The sequence below is a fragment of the Plectropomus leopardus genome, chromosome 14 (genome assembly GCF_026936395.1).
Source record: "Plectropomus leopardus strain MGB_pleo_1.0 chromosome 14, ASM2693639v1, whole genome shotgun sequence".
Classification (NCBI taxonomy): domain Eukaryota; kingdom Metazoa; phylum Chordata; class Actinopteri; order Perciformes; family Serranidae; genus Plectropomus; species Plectropomus leopardus.
Window position 1 is genome coordinate 35,380,481 of NC_142189.1, and position 16,259 is coordinate 35,396,739.

A 16,259-nucleotide genomic window follows, 5' to 3' on the forward strand; every position below is an offset into this window, starting at 1 on the left:
CGCCCCTGTGAATTAATCAATAAAGCAAACAACTTTTAAAATGCTGGAATGCAAACATGGGCATCCAGTATGTGGTTAATGTGCATGTGTGTATCATGGATATTATTTTTTACATTTCTAAAGCAGAGAGGGAAATGGGATTATTGTTAGGGATTGCACATAGAGCATCTAAACAGGGAAATGTCGATGCCAAGGATGTGCTGAAAAAATTAGGGAGTGGTTACTTGCGTAACAGAGATGTTTGAACTCAAGAAGCTGTGTATAGATGTACAAATATGCCTTTACAGAAATGTTCACAAAAGGTTCAGTTTGTGCCAACATTTCATTCAGTTAGTCTGAATTAAAATTTCTTCCCACTGTTCCAGTGAATACACAGTGGTGAAATAAAGAGTCCTAAAACAATTAAGTCAGTTATTTAAAAGGGTTTTCATTTTACTTCTTGAAATAAGATCTATGGTTAACACAGACAAAGATGTTTACACATTTACTTCTGTGACATGAAACACAGCATTAAACTCTCCACAAGTGAACTAAAAAATGTTTATGGCCAACCACAAACATAAACTATTCTAACTCTAAATTTACAACTTATCAACTGATCTGTTTATAGAAAACCTGCACAGTAATTGTGCATTAAGACACTTTGTGGTGATGATGTGTAAGTCATGTGACCGTGATGTAGTTTGTTTATAGCTAAACTTTAGCTTTTTATTGCTAACAACTGAGGGTTACCCTGCTGAACAAAACATGTCCGTATCACAAACTTCATCACAAAGTCTATTTTCACTGAGAAACCAAAATCCAATTGGAAAAAAAGCTTATTGATGAGGGAACCAGTAATAAGCTAACTTTGCAGCTATCCTACAAAAAAAGCACCCCTTCACCACTCTGTTAAGTACAGTGTAAAGATTTTGAAAAGTTATATACCTGTGTTGGTATCCCAGCCATCCAGTCTTGGACCTAATACCAAAGACAAGAGAAATTATTTAAATGTTATTGTCTGTAACAGTTTCAACAAAATAATTACAATCACAGGACGCATTTGATAAAAGCTGTTGGTAAGTTATACAATACAATTATACACTGATATTATTCTGCTGCATTTATGTCTTCATATATCAGTGAGGACAAGATAAATTTATTAAATACATTTTAACAGAGGTATTCTTACATAGTTAATATATATATATATATATATATATATATATATATATATATATATATATATATAATAATGATGATGATCAGTGTAGGTGTACACTTTGTCCTTCAACTGCTGCTGCAAATCAGGCTGGCTCTTCTTGGACTTGGACCTCTATGGTAGAGGGGGAGATGCTGCCTGTGGCTCTGCTGTGAGGGGAACTGGACTGGGCTGTGATGAAGTCCATGGACAGGCTGGCTCCCTTTGGACTTGGACCTCTTATACATCTCTTGTAGTTTGAAATAATTATATAATGCATACCTGTTCTGCTCTGCTCAGAACTTCTGGGATGAGAATATCTTCACAGATTTTCAAATGAAAGGCCGGATCCTGATGAGGAAGCTTATTTAACCATGGATCAAGTGCAGTGAACTTGTGAAGAAGTTGTCAAGATCCAGGTCAGAATATCTGGTTTGCAGATTTTCTCTACTGGCTCACTTTGATTTCCCTGAAAGTGGGAGTGTCATCATCATTTTGTTTCACGGATTCGAGGATCATTGTTTAGAGTGGTAAGATCACGTAAACTGGTGGTCTTGTTTTAGTGCTCAGTATTGTAGTGATCGTCTTCGGAGGCTTCATAATCTCAATCACACTCTGTAATGCTCACCTCGGTGTTCAGTCAGACTGACAATATATTTGTTTTGAGGGCCCTTTCTGTTTGTGCTAAGTAACTAGTAGAATTCTGTTCACGGTCTCGCTCAACCATCTTGTAGCTGGAGTTCCAGTGCATGGGCACATAAATTGATGTATGCAGTCAGAGATGTCAGAGGGCTTTTTATTTTGCAGACCTACACTCCATATTACCACGGTTGGTTTGGTCATGTTAACGTAAAGCCTATATGAAGTGATTTCAGAGACACAAACTAAGCTTAATCCTGGACAGATGATGAAACAGTTAGGTGTAGACCTAATTTGATTGTGAAATTACATGAAAATGTTTTGTTTGGCCAATTATGCTGTCTCTTTTTCTTTTTACAGGGTGTCATGGTAAGTAGGCTGTCTTTCAATGAGGCCTAGTACACGTCTGTATACACTGCTAAAAGACCACCAGACCACCTCTGAATGTGGTCTGACTTCTGAGCGATCAGATCTTAAATGCGTCTTGAGTGGGTTCACACCTGCACTTTAGGTTGTCCACTTTTGACTGGATCACTTAGGACGCATGTTAAAACCATGTCTGAAAAATCCATGTCCCACAAAATTATTGTTTCTGTACCTTGGTTTGCTCGTAGGGTGTACTAAACACAAAGCCTTCTAAGTGGTTTCCTCAAAAGCCCTCATACCAGGTGCCTGTCTACCTTGACACTAAGGAACAACAGGACACTCTTTTTTGCCCATCTGAAGTCAGTACTGCATAGAACACCAACACATCTAAGCTCCACAGATGAAGTGTAGTTTATCTGTGGTGTTCTATTTCCAGAGGTAAACCTGACCACGTAATGTATTTATGCATGCTCCTGGATTTTTAAAGCCTTAATAACCAGCATGCTTATTGGTGCTACTTGTGTACAGACCAATGTAGAGTGGCTTACTGTTCTCTATTGGTGTAATGGTGTATTTATTAAAATGTTAAAAATGAAAATTAGTCATTTTCTATTGGTAGGCCATCATACATGGCCTGGCTGGGCTACAGAGTCTGTCCTTGCAGGAGGCTGAACAGGTGTATCTCTCTGTTCCAGTTTATGATCAGAGGTAATGACAGAGAATGTATTTTTTTAAAAAATACATAAAATTAATAAAATATTTTTGTTAACGCAGCAATGGTTATGTTGTTTGTTTCTCTGATTCAGTGAAGTGAAAGAATTTAACTGAGGTATACAAAAACAATTGAAGACAGAAGGACAACCATTCAAGAGGTGAGCAGTGCTTTTACCTACTTCACAATCTGAAGTTTGAATATTGAAGGGTCAGGAAAAGTAAAAAAAAAAACTTTCTATTTGGTTTTCTCTCTCTCTTCTCTGTCTCTCTCTCTCTCTCACTTTCAGAGTCATTAAGGTCTGATGGACTGGAGATGGAATCACTACACTTACTGAATAACTTGTGTTTTATTGGTTATTTTAATGTTTATTCCTTGGTGTTAATTGTTTTTATCATTGTTTGCTTGTTGTTGTTGTTGTTGTTGTTGTTTTTTTGTTTACAATATGTATGGCCTGCCCTCAGAGTCATCCTTGTGTCTTGCGTTTTTCTTTTTTTTCCTTTAAAATATGTGGTTGAGATCTAGTCAGTTTGATTTATATCAAACCAAACCATAACAGAAGTCTCTGTTTGTCTCTCAGGGCACTTTTAACATGGAGGTCTCAACTGAACATTCATTTTTCTACCCTGACTATAATAAGCTGATTCTGCTAATTATACAATGCAAGACTTGGTGACCGAGGTGGATTGCAAGGCAAAGTAGTATTTGGATGGAATAAGTCTTTAAAACCATAAATACATGGAAGAAAGTAGTATTTGTGTGAACTCAACCTTTAAAACTATAGATAATGAATTAAAGTATTTGGTTGGAATCAACCTTTAAACTATGACATAAATAACAGAAACAGACCCAATCACAATCAGAAGCAGTTGAAAGTTCTGGAACTCTGGATGTATGGTAATGTCATCTGTCTTTGATGTAAGTGTGATGTCACAGTGAAAACATTCCGCCACAATCTCAGGTTCTAGCTTACCTATATATTACAAGATATTGCACACTTCTCACAAAGCCCCGCAACAAATGTTCAATTGTTATTTGAAGTGTATTTTTTTATATTATTGTGAGAGGTGAAGAAATGTTCAGTTTCAAAGCTGATATGGGTCTTGAACAAACATTCAGAGTGTAATACATTTCCTTGTTGGACTTCATGTTATAGTTCAAACCCACTGAACTCATTTGAGGCTGTAGTGACCGAAAAGTTCAACTAACAAAAGGGGTGTGTTTCCAATCCAGCTTTAAGTGTGTTGATGTAAATATGTGGAGGCCAATTAGTTAAGTTTCTAGACTCAATGCTTGTTGATGACTACCTTCAAGATTGGGAATACTTTTCACATTTTTCATCTACCTTTTAATTTTCTCTACACCCACATTACAGAAGCTCTAACTCTTGTTCTGGACACATGCATGCAACACCATTGTTCTTAACTATCCAGCACCTCTGCATCAACATTAGGGCTGCACCTAATGATTATTATCGATTAATCTATTGATTATTTTATTATTAAATTGATCTAATTATTATTTGTTTATTACTCAATAAATAGAACAACAAATTTACTGAAAATGACATTTTGAAACTTGCCATACAATGCAGGACATTATTCCCCAACAAAAAAAGCCCAGTCTTAACTAGTAATCTGTGTTTTACAGTCTGATGTAAAGTCTCTCCAAAATAAAATTAATGCATGAGCTTGTTCCACTCAAGTAAAAGGAATGTAGTACAATCTACATTTAGCAATCCAACAGCAAAATAAATAAAACAATGTAAAATCTAAGTCACTTAACAAAACAGATACTCTTTGTTACAGTCATAAACCTCAAATCTAGTATTCCAACAAAACATCTTACAGTAAAATTAGAGCAATTTAAATACCACTATTACAGAAATAATTATAACTACTATATTCTTTCTGCATCAAAATAGACCAGCCTTAACTATCGAAGTGCATTTTGTAAAATCCAAGATGGCCACCGGCTCTGTCCTTTGGTTGTCTGCTTGTCAGTGTGCTCTGATTCCCCATCAGTTTTAGTGTGTTTTATTTGTTTTAAGGAAAACAGCTGACTGGGGAAGGCTCACTCCCAAATACTTCTAAAAAGGAGTTTTCCCAACTGCTTTATGGATTTTTAAAAACTACTGGCTTTCCACCTGCTGCAGCCTGGACCTCTGCTAGCTTAGCCTGGCTTTTCACCTGCTACAGCCTGGGCCTCTGCTAACTAGCCTGGACCTATGCTAGCCTCAGACTGGCCTTCCTTCTGCTACAGCCTGGATCTCTGCTAGCCGTGGCCTGGCCTTCAACCTGCTACAGCCTGGACCACTGCCAGCCGTAGCCTGGTCTTCCACCTGCTACAGCCTGGACCTCTACTAGTTTTTCTGGCCTTCCACCTGTTACAGCTTGGGCCTCTGCTAGCTTAGCCTGGCCTTCCACATTCTACAGCCTGGACCTCTGCTAGCTTAGCCTGGCCTTCCACCTGCTACAGCCTGGACCCCTGCCAGCCCTGCCTGGCCTTCCACCTGCTACAGCCTGGAGCCCTGCTAGCCTTAGCCTGGTGCCGTGCTAGCCTCAGCCTGGCCTTCCACCTACTCTAGCCTGGACCTCTGCTAGCTTAGCCTGGCCTTCCACCTGCTACAGTCTGGACCTCTGATAGCTAGCCTTGCCTTCTCTTGCTACTGCCTGTACTTGTGCTAGCTTAGCCTGGCTTCCACCTGCTGCAGCCTGAGCCTCTGCTAACTAGCTAGATGGTGCTACTACTCCAACATTATCCAGTGTGCTCCTGCAGGTGACTTTCCTTCTCCCTTATCTCTAGTCCCCTGTTTTCTAAAATTTACTTACCTTAACTGGGTGGCTAGTGAAACAATTTTACAATGTGTTTACCATTCTCACTGTCCCTGGTTTTCTTCCGTGGTGTACCTGACCAAGTGCCCCACCAACCTCTGACTCTGCCAAACACTATAACAATAACCTGGTCCTCAGAAGCTACTGAATTATCAGTGCTGTTATTGATGTCTTCCTGTAGGACAGTCTTAAATAATTTAACCCAGCTTCGTTTATGTTGTATTTTTGTTTTAAAAAGATGTTTTACTTTCACTGAATTTATTGACACCATGGAATCAGATAATGTTGTTATTGGTTCATCTCACAATATGAAACGAAGGGTTTTAATTTTTCTTTTACTCCTGCTATCAGGCAATGTACATCCTAATCCAGGCCCTGCTTTAAATAATATTAGTACTCCTGATGAATTCAGAGCCAGGACAGGCATAGGATTGATTCATTTAAATATTAGAAGTCTGCTCCCAAAACTGGATGCTGTCAAAATCTGGATTCAGTCAACCAATACAGACATCCTTATTTCATTAGAAACATGGCTAAGCAAAGCAGTCTCTGACAAGGACATTGCTATCGATGGGTATAATGTCTTCCGGTGTGATCACCCTTGAAAAGGTGAAAGAGTGCCAATATATCTAAAAAATAAATTTCATGTTACCCAGTTATCCTCACTCTCCATCACCAAACAATGTGAATTCCTTGCCCTGAGGTTAGAATTCTCCCATGGCCAATCTCTCACAATCATAGGTTTATACAGACCTCCCCTCAGCCTCCCCTGATGCCCTCGCCTCTCTTGCATCTTGCTTGAATGGGTTTAATTCCAGTGAGCTTCTGTTGGTTTAAATCTTGATCGGTTGACTGCCTCATCTGATAATCTTAAAGATGTCTGTGACTCACTAAATTTGACTCAATTGATCAGTTCCTTGACTCGGCCCAATACTAAAAACCCATCAAAACTCCTCCCTCATTGACCTTATCTTAACAAACGCTCCCCTCAAATACACGGATACAGTTGTGTTTGCCAACGACCTGAGTGATCATTGTATCATTGCAGCTATAAGAAACTCCAAGCTTCCAAAGTCAAGCCCTAATATTATATGCAAAAGAGATATTAAAAACTTTTGCATCTCAGCTTTTATGTATGGCCTAGCTGCTTTGAGTGGAATAGAGTTGCTCTATTTGATGATGTAGAGTTGGCTCTGGAATATTTTTATGATGAATTCCATCATATAGAGCAACATGCTCCTTTTCGAAAATTTAGGGTGAAGGGCCGAAATAGTCCCTGGTTTTCCTCTGAAATTGGAAACCTCCTCAAAGAGAAAGACATTGTTGGGCCAGGGCCCAGAAAACAAAGACAGAGGAAGACTGGCTAAGCTTTGGCCAGCTTTAAAATAAATGTACTTCCCTTATTAAGAGTGCCAAGTCTAACTTTAACTTAAATGAATCCATAAAAAATGTTAGTGATCCCAAAAAAGTTTGGAAAGTCATAAAATCTTCTTTAAATCAACTAATGACCTGCCAAGTTCTTTAATCACTCCATCTGGTACACTGATAAGACAGCTATACAAAATTGCTTTAATGATCATTTTATTTCTGCTGGATCCTTATTTGAGTTGCTAAACCCTGAACCAAAAAGTACTGGTCTGGCTAGTGTAAACACACCTTTAACTCCGCAGGCTGTGTGTGGACCCATCACTTGTCCGTTTGAGTTTATGCCTGTAACTGTTTCTGAGGTAAACAACGCACAAAAAAGCTGGACACATATAAAGCAGCAGGACCTGATAACACTGAACCCTTTTTTTCTTAAAGTTGGCTGCTGAATTTATTGCTGAGCCTCTCTCACATATTTTTAACCTGAGTCTTAACAGCAATAACATTCCTAAAATCTGGGAGTCTGCCTTTATTCTTCCCCTGTTAAAAGGAGGTGAACCCACAAGATTAAACAACTATAGACCAATTTCTACATTATGTATTTTAGCTAAATTGCTTGAGAGAATCATCACCTATCAGCTAAAGGAATTTTTAGAATAGAATAATATTTTATCTCCACTCCCGTTTTAGAAAAAAGCACAGTACTGTTACAGCTGCGCTGAAGGTCCTAAATGATTTAATTGAGGCTCTGGACAGCAAAAAATATTGTGTTGCTCTTTTCATTGATTTGTCAAAAGCATTTAGTAGACCATAGTCTGTTGATACAAGCCCTACATCACATAGGCTTATCGAAGCATGCAGCAGCCTGGTTCGCCAACTACCTGTCCAACAGAACTCAATGTGTTCAGGCAGCTGGAACTACCTCTTATTTTCTGAACATTACCAAAGGGGTGCCCCAAGGTTCAGTGTGGGGACCCATTTTATTTTTAATCTACATAAACAATCTCTGTAACAACTTGTCAAATGCAATGTATCATTTTATGCTGACGACACCATTATTTATTGCTGTTCAGCCTCACTCACTCAGGCTTTTGAGTTTTTTACAAGCTGCTTTTAATGTCATCAACCCTCGTTTATATGATGTCAAATTGGTTTTAAACACAAATGAAACCAAGCTCATGGTTTTCTCTCATTCAAAGGTGCTACTACAAAACATTGCAAATATTATGACATCTAAAGGAACACCTATAGAGCAGGCTTTAAATTACAAGTAGTAAGGTTATATCCTTGCTCAGGAGCTTCCATTCAAAGCACATATAAATAATCTGGTCACTAAACTCCGGGTGAAGTTTGGATTCTTTTTTGAGAAATAGAACCTGCTTCTCTCTCAATGTCAGAGAAAAACTCGTAACAGCGACCTTCTTGTCCATTCTTGACTATGGGGATATGCTTTATTTACGTACGTCATCCATATGTCTTCAGTCCTTGGACTTTTCATTCAGCACTGAGATTTGTCAATGGATGCAGCCGTCTCACCCGCCCTCTCTGAATGTTCGCAGACACGCACATTGGCTCACCCTAATTTATAAGGCTCTTTTAGGCTTCCCCCTTAGTTCTGTGCTTTATTGCAGAAAACAAGCAGTTGCTATGCCTTGCATTCTTGTGCTACTCTTATGTTATCTGTTCCTCGGGTAACAATAAAATTAACAGTTAAACAACAAACAAAAAGGGGGGGGGGGCTTCTTCTGCCACTAGACGGCAACACCTGTGACCAATCACACCTGAAGCACTTTTTGCACTTACTAAGGGTTTTTTCCTTAAGTCTAAATTCTTGCTTGTGTTGTACGTCGCTTTGGATAAAAGCGTCTGCTAAATGAAATTGTGGAATTGTAGAATTGTAGAATTGTAGAACAACAATAAAAAGTAACAAGAATTCGGTAAAAGAGCTTTCAGCTTTGCTGCCCCCTTTGCGTGGAACACTCTACAGATTATATTGAAACTCTCTGAACCTGTTTCCTTTCTATCCCGAGGGACAGACAGTGTGAGACCATTGAAGAGTGCCTGTGTTTTAAATCTTAATTTTTTTTATTTGCTGTTGTGTTATAGCTCCCACACTTCCTACTGAAAACAGAATTGCATCTACAACTGTATGTATTAATCTGTACTGTCACTTATATGTTACTCTTTATGACATGTGCTGCTGACCTCTTGGCCAGGTCACCCTTGTGAAAGAGATCCTGATCTCAGTGGGTTTTTATCTGGTTAAATAAAGGTTATATTATTTTAACTGGGCCTAAAGGCATACCGCTGCCTACTGCACATATTCCACTCATTTATGAAGTTAAACAAGCTCCTGCACAGCTGACAACCCATCCTGTAAATGTTTCAAAATAAAATACATTGTATCAGCAACTGATGACATTCTGTCCACAGAGACACAATCAGATAGCTTTTGTTTTGAAAGGGAAGCAAGGAAGTTGAGGTAAAACAAACATCTTTGTATTTCCTCATCTCTGTGACAGAGAGAGACTTTAATTCAGTATAAAGTGGTATAGAGGCAACAAACACAATTGTCACACGATAAAGAAACGGCGAGCCACTGTTTCTCTAGATGTGCTGCAGCTGACACACAGTTCAGATGCGCCTGACAAGCGCTGCTCAAGCAAGCAGTGTGCAAGCTCAAACTTGATATACAAGCACTGAAACAAAACAAAACATGCCCATTGCTGCTCACATCTCATTACGTGCGTTGTGTAAAACTGTGCGACGAATCGATGTATTCACCTAATCAACATCAAATAAACTTCTGTTCTAATCTCATACCGATTTCACTGATTGCCTCGTTCCATCAGTCAGTCTAACATAACCACTCATGTAAAACTGTTAGTGCTTCACACGTTGGTGGTTTCAACTGAACAGGATTTGGCCAAAACAACTGCATATTGTTTGCTGTCTGCTCAGTGTCCATTAGATAAGCAGCAGCACCCTCTGCTGGTGAAAAGTGAGAACTAAAGAGCTTACAACACCAGGTATTCCCAGGCGGTCTCCCATCCAAGTACTGATGCAGCCCAACCCCACTTAGCTTCCAAGATCTGACAAGATTGGGCGTGTTCAGGGTGGTATGGCCGTAAGCAACAACAAAAGTGACACACATGCTATTTATAAGTTAGTTAATACAACCGATTTCCAAATTGTGAGCTCAGTGGACAAAGTTTGCTATATATGTTTCAAATTGTAAACAAATATTAGAAAATAGCATTATAAGGCTAAATCCAACAAACGCGTGTTATGTTTAAGTGTAGCCTGACAAGGCTTGTTTTAAACATTTAAATGTTTCCAATGCCTTGTAGCCAAACCACACGGTCAAAGTCTGCATTGGTCTAAAGTCCTAAAGCTCTGGGACACATTCCAGGTTTTAAAGGGTTAAATAATACAATTGTTTGTACATTCATTTTAATATTTTGCTAATAAAAGGTGCTTCACAGCAAAGTTGGATATGTTATATGTTAATTTATAAACATTTATTCATTCATTCATCTCTGAATTCATGGCTTACATTTTTATTTTATTTATTTATTTATTTACTTTTTAAAGTTTTGAATTTACTACTGTCAATCAGCATTCTTTGATTGATTGATTTTTTTCTGGTCTGAATATCAGAGAAGCCACCTCAGTAAATATTTTTAAAAGAAAACTAAAAACTTATCTCTTCTCTTTCAGCCTTTAACTAGGCCTGACAGAACTGCTTTGCATTTTGCTTTGCACTTAAAGCATTTCTGCACCTCTTTAAAAAAGTTATATTTTCCTTAATTTCAAGCATTTCTACACAATTTTTCCATCCATCCATCCATCCATTTTCTTCCGCTTATCCAGGGTCGGGTCGCGGGGGCAGCAGCCTAAGCAGGGAAGCCCAGACTTCCCTCTCCCCGGCCACTTCGTCCAGCTCGTCCCGGGGGACCCCGAGGCGTTCCCAGGCCAGCTGTGAGATGTAGTCTCTCCAGCGTGTCCTGGGTCTTCCCCGGGGCCTCCTACCAGTGGGACATCATATATTTGTATTTGGCTTACTCCTGGTCGGAATCTGGCTTTGTTATAATTCAGTTACAGCTGTTGTACCCTTGTGGACCACATCTTTGCTGTTTATTTGAGCTACTGCTACTAATACAGAGAAAGAAACAGAACAGAGAAGAAGCTGAAGCAGCATCTAGCTTTCAGAGAGTGGACACACTGGCTTGCAAAAGAACACAGGGATGGTCTGCTAATAGCAAGATTACTGCATGATATACAACCCCAGCACAACATATAAAAGTAGCAAACCACCGGTCTGTGAACACTGAACCTAGATTTTAGATGTAATTCCCTACCTTTCCCATTATTTTTTTTCCTGCACTGCACCATGGTATTGGTATTAGAACTTGTGCTGTGAGAGTTAACATGTAATCAGGATGCAATTAAGGTCCATATATTACACATTATTGTTTTTAATTGCATCGATGGCTGACCAACAATTCTATCTGAAGGAGGCTGTACCTGAGGCTGAGTTTTAAAGATAGACTGATGATACATACGTACATACGTATCATATGTCACTAGAAGACTTAGGAATCCAGTGGTACCAACCACATAATCACCTTCTCAATAAGGGGGTTGAATAACGCCTCTTCAATGCCTGTCATTTGATTCCTTATTAAGACAATCCAGAAGAAAAGCTTTTCCTTGTCAATGTGGAATTCAACATTGTTTTGAAAGGCAAAGAAACAAAAATGCCATTTAAAAATTAGAATAATCATTAATAACTACTGAAATTCTGTAATTGGTCATGATTTGACGCTTGACAGCCCTAGAGTGGTACTTGTCCAAAAGGTTACATCTCTAGAATAACGTTCTACAATGTTATGATGCAATTGCAGAATTTTCTTGGTTCAAGAATGTTGCAGTTCTAGAATGTTGTTGTCCTAGAATGTTATAATGTAATGGTAGAGTGGTACAGTTATAGAATGTGAAGATGTAACTGTATAATGTTACAGTTCTAGAATATTGATGTAAATGTAGTTTATGGTTATAGAATGTTAAGATGTACCTTTAGAATGTTACAGTTCTAGAATATTGATGTAAAACTGGCACTGCTTCCTGCAGTGCGCCAGTGCAGTGCAGTGCACCAGTGACGAGGTGAGAATGCATGTGAACGCGGTGCAGTGGACGCAAAACATTGCCCATATTCACATCTCTGAGAACTCTACTGCATCCAGAAACTGTGCACAGTGGAGCACTGCAGGACGCAGTGGCGCACTGCAATGTGCAGTGTGCAGTGGTGCGCAGTGCACCACAGGATGTAGTGGAGCACTGCAATGCGCAGTGCGCAGTGGTGCAGTGCGCAGCAGTACAGCACAGTGCTCCGCTGCACCACTGCGCAGTGCAGTGCGCCACAGTGACGAGGTGAGACTGCATGTGAACGCAGTGCAGTGGACACAAAACACTGCCTATATCCACACCTCTGAGAACTCTACTGCATCCAGAAACTCACCGTTTAGGAAATAGAAGCACCCTAGCGAAAACAATTGTGAACACGCTGTGTCACACAAAATCGGAATTAAAAGCTGATCGTTTGCTTTACCTGATAGTAACACCATATCCTTAAACATAAACGGCTTAAAGCAGGGATCAGGATCATCACTGTCTGAACACAGTTGTCGGCAGGTTTTGCACGGGCCAGAGACAGTTGCTGCGGTTCTTTGCGTTTTAAGGCCAGGCAACTAGCAATGACATGCCCCTGTTTGTGACAATAGAAGCATTTCCTCTCTTCCTTGTGAGGAAGAGGAGCTGGAAACCTTGTGTTTTGTAACAGTGTTTACTGTGAGTGGGCCCAGTTGTGTTGTACGCTTTGTATTTGACTCCAGTTAACTGATTGCACATGCCGCACTGCACTGCTCTGCGCAGTGCACAGTGGAGCACTGCAATGTGCAGTGTGCAGTGGTGCGCAGTGCACCACAGGGTGTAGTGGAGCACTGCAGTGCGCAGTGGTGCAGTGCGCAGTAGTACAGCACAGTGCTCCGCTGCACCACTGCGCAGTGCAGTGCGCCACAGTGACGAGGTGAGACTGCATGTGAACGCAGTGCAGTGGACGCAAAACACTGCCTATATTCACACCTCTGAGAATTCTACTGCATCCAGAATCTCACTGTTTAGGAAATCGAAGAACCCCAGTCAGTCAGTCATTTTCTGTAACCGCTTGTCCAACCTGGTTGAAACCGAACCCTGTTCCAACCGAGTTTCAAACTAGGGACCCTCTTGCTGTGAGGCAACAGTGCTAACCACAACGCCACCGTGCCGCCCGGAAGCACCCCAGCGAGAAAAATTGTGAAAACATTATGTCATGCAAAATCGGAATTAAAAGCTGATGGTTTGCTTTACCTGAGAGTAACACCAGATCTTTAAACATAAACCACTTAAAGTAGGGATCAGAATCAGGATTTAGTGCATGAGTGCGCCTTATGAAGAACGGGGGGAGTTATTTAGTCCGATTCTCTTGTCACTGGGTGAGGACTCGTAAATTGAGAAATTCAGATGAAGTTGTGCAGGCGTTCATAGAGGTGCCATTCTAAAACTGCATCATTCTTCAAATACGTCATAATATTCTAGAACTGTATCATTCCTCAATCACATCATGGTATTCCAAAACTGTAACATTCTACAGTTACATCATTACATTCTAGAACTGTAACATTCTACATTTACATCAATATTCTAGAACTGTAACATCATACAGTTACATAATAACATTCCAGGACTGTACAATTCTACAGTTAATTATGACATTCGAGGACAACAACATCTAGAACTGCAACATTCTGAAACCAATAAAATTCTGCAATTGCATCATAACATTGTAGAACTATGTTACTCTAGAAATGTACACTGCGCATTGCAGTGCGCCACTGCACAATGCGCTGCACCACTGTGCACTGCACAGTACAGTTGTGTGCTTTATGCACTGCGCTGTTGGCGCACTGCACACTGCGCATTGTAGTGCGCACTAGAGCACTGCAGGACGCAGTGGCGCACTGCAATGCGCAGTGTGCAGTGGCACACTAATGGTGTGTTTCCATTCATTGAAATGGATGGTGCAACAGCCTGAAGGTAGGGCTTGGCGATATGGAAAAAAGTCTTATCACGATTATTTTTTTCATATCAGCTGATATCGATACATCACAATATACATCAAATCATTATTTCTGTCACACTTAAAGGTTCCCTTTTACTCCTAAGTTAGATAAAAAGATATCTTAGTTCACTGACAGTTTCATTTGACCATGGTGTGTTGGAGTGTAATAAAAGTATGACTGATTATTATTTATTAAACTTCCCAGTATTATATAGAAATTAAAAGCTCAATTTTAAACAAACATCAGGTAATTTAAGCACAATGTGCTGATAGCAGGCCAACCTCTCCTAACTGCAGGACTCTGACTTCAACTTCTGTGAAACATCTGTGCGTTTAATCATTTCACTCAGAAAAAAACAACTTTTGAGTAGGCCTACAGAACTCAAATGTTAATCTTTTGAAAATGAGCGTTGCGTTGAATTGTCACACAAATCACCACATTTTAGTCAACAAAGCAATGACTCTAATAGGCCGATGTACAAATAAAATAATATGGTAACACTTTATTTTAAGGTACACCTATTCACCATTAATTAGCTGCTTATTAACATGCAAGTTAGTAACATATTGGCTCTTAATTAGTCATTATTAAATACTTATTAATGCCTTGTTCTGCATGGCCTTATTATACCAATAAGCCATTAACTAAGAGTCTTCCCTCAATAACCTCAGAATTATTGCTTATTAGTACTAAGCAAGGAAGTTGTTGTATATGAATTACGATCTCAATATGCTTTGCTTAGTATGGATTTAATAAGGTGGTAGTACCCCAAGAATAGTTATTCTCCCTTAATACCACTTAATGATTATGGTCTGTTCTTACATAACAAAACACAAAACTACAAATATTAATAGTGTCCAAATAACTCTAAATTAAGTCTTTGTTACTTAGAATATGTTCCCCATACTAAAGTGACATCTTGATCATTACTAATTCACTAATAGTTGAACACTTATTAACCAACACATGTTCCCTAATCTAAAGTTGCCTCCTTTTCACAATTAGTTAATATGTTATAGCACATAACTACTGCAATAAACAAGTGATGGGTTACACCTTTGAAAAATGGATCTATCTATAGGTTCCCTCTCATTCAGTGGTAGAATAACAAAGACAGCACAAGTACAAATACCTCATTTATTAAACCCTTTTCACACTCTTCCTGCATAGAGACCTGTTTCTCAGTCACTGTGGGGAAGAGAGGCAGCTTGGATGAAAGACGCTGTTAGAAATCCGCTTTTGGCGCTTATTCAGCGCGGGCATGCTGGAAACAGGCCCTTTTCACTAAGAGACATGCAAAGTGAAAATCTGCTCATAATCCATCCATCCATCCATCCATCCATTTTCTTCCGCTTATCCGGGGTCGGGTCGCGGGGGCAGCAGCCTAAGCAGGGAAACCCAGACTTCCCTCTCCCCGGCCACTTCGTCCAGCTCTTCCCGGGGGACCCCGAGGCATTCCCAGGCCAGCTGTGAGACGTAGTCTCTCCAGCGTGTCCTGGGTCTTCCCCGGGGCCTCCTACCGGTGGGACGTGCCCTGAACACCTCACCAGGGAGGCGTCCTGGAGGCATCCTAATTAGATGCCCGAGCCACCTCATCTGGCTCTTCTCAATGCGGAGGAGCAGCGGCTCTACTCCGAGCTCCTCCCGGATGACCGAGCTTCTCACCCTATCTCGAAGGGAGAGCCCAGCCACCGCTTGTACCCGCGATCTTGTTCTTTTGGTCACTACCCAAAGCTCATGACCATAGGTGAGGGTAGGAACGAAGATCGACTGGTAAATCGAGAGCTTTGCCTTTCGGCTCAGCTCCCTCTTCACCAACACAGACCGGTGCAGAGTCCGCATTACTGCAGACGCTGCACCGATCCGCCTGTCGTTCTCCCGCTCCATCCTTCCCTCACTCGTGAACAAGACCCCGAGGTACTTAAACTCCTCCACTTGGGGCAGGACTTCATCCCCGATCTGGAGGGGGCACGCCACCCTTTTCCGGCCGAGAACCATGGTCT

At 40.3% G+C, this 16,259-nt stretch overlaps 1 pseudogene; it reads right to left on the reverse strand.

Moving 5' to 3' along the window:
* Positions 1-10,110: 10,110 nt before the first annotated feature.
* On the reverse strand, positions 10,111-10,229 carry LOC121940057 (5S ribosomal RNA; annotated as a pseudogene).
* Between the last annotated feature and the right edge of the window lie 6,030 nt (positions 10,230-16,259).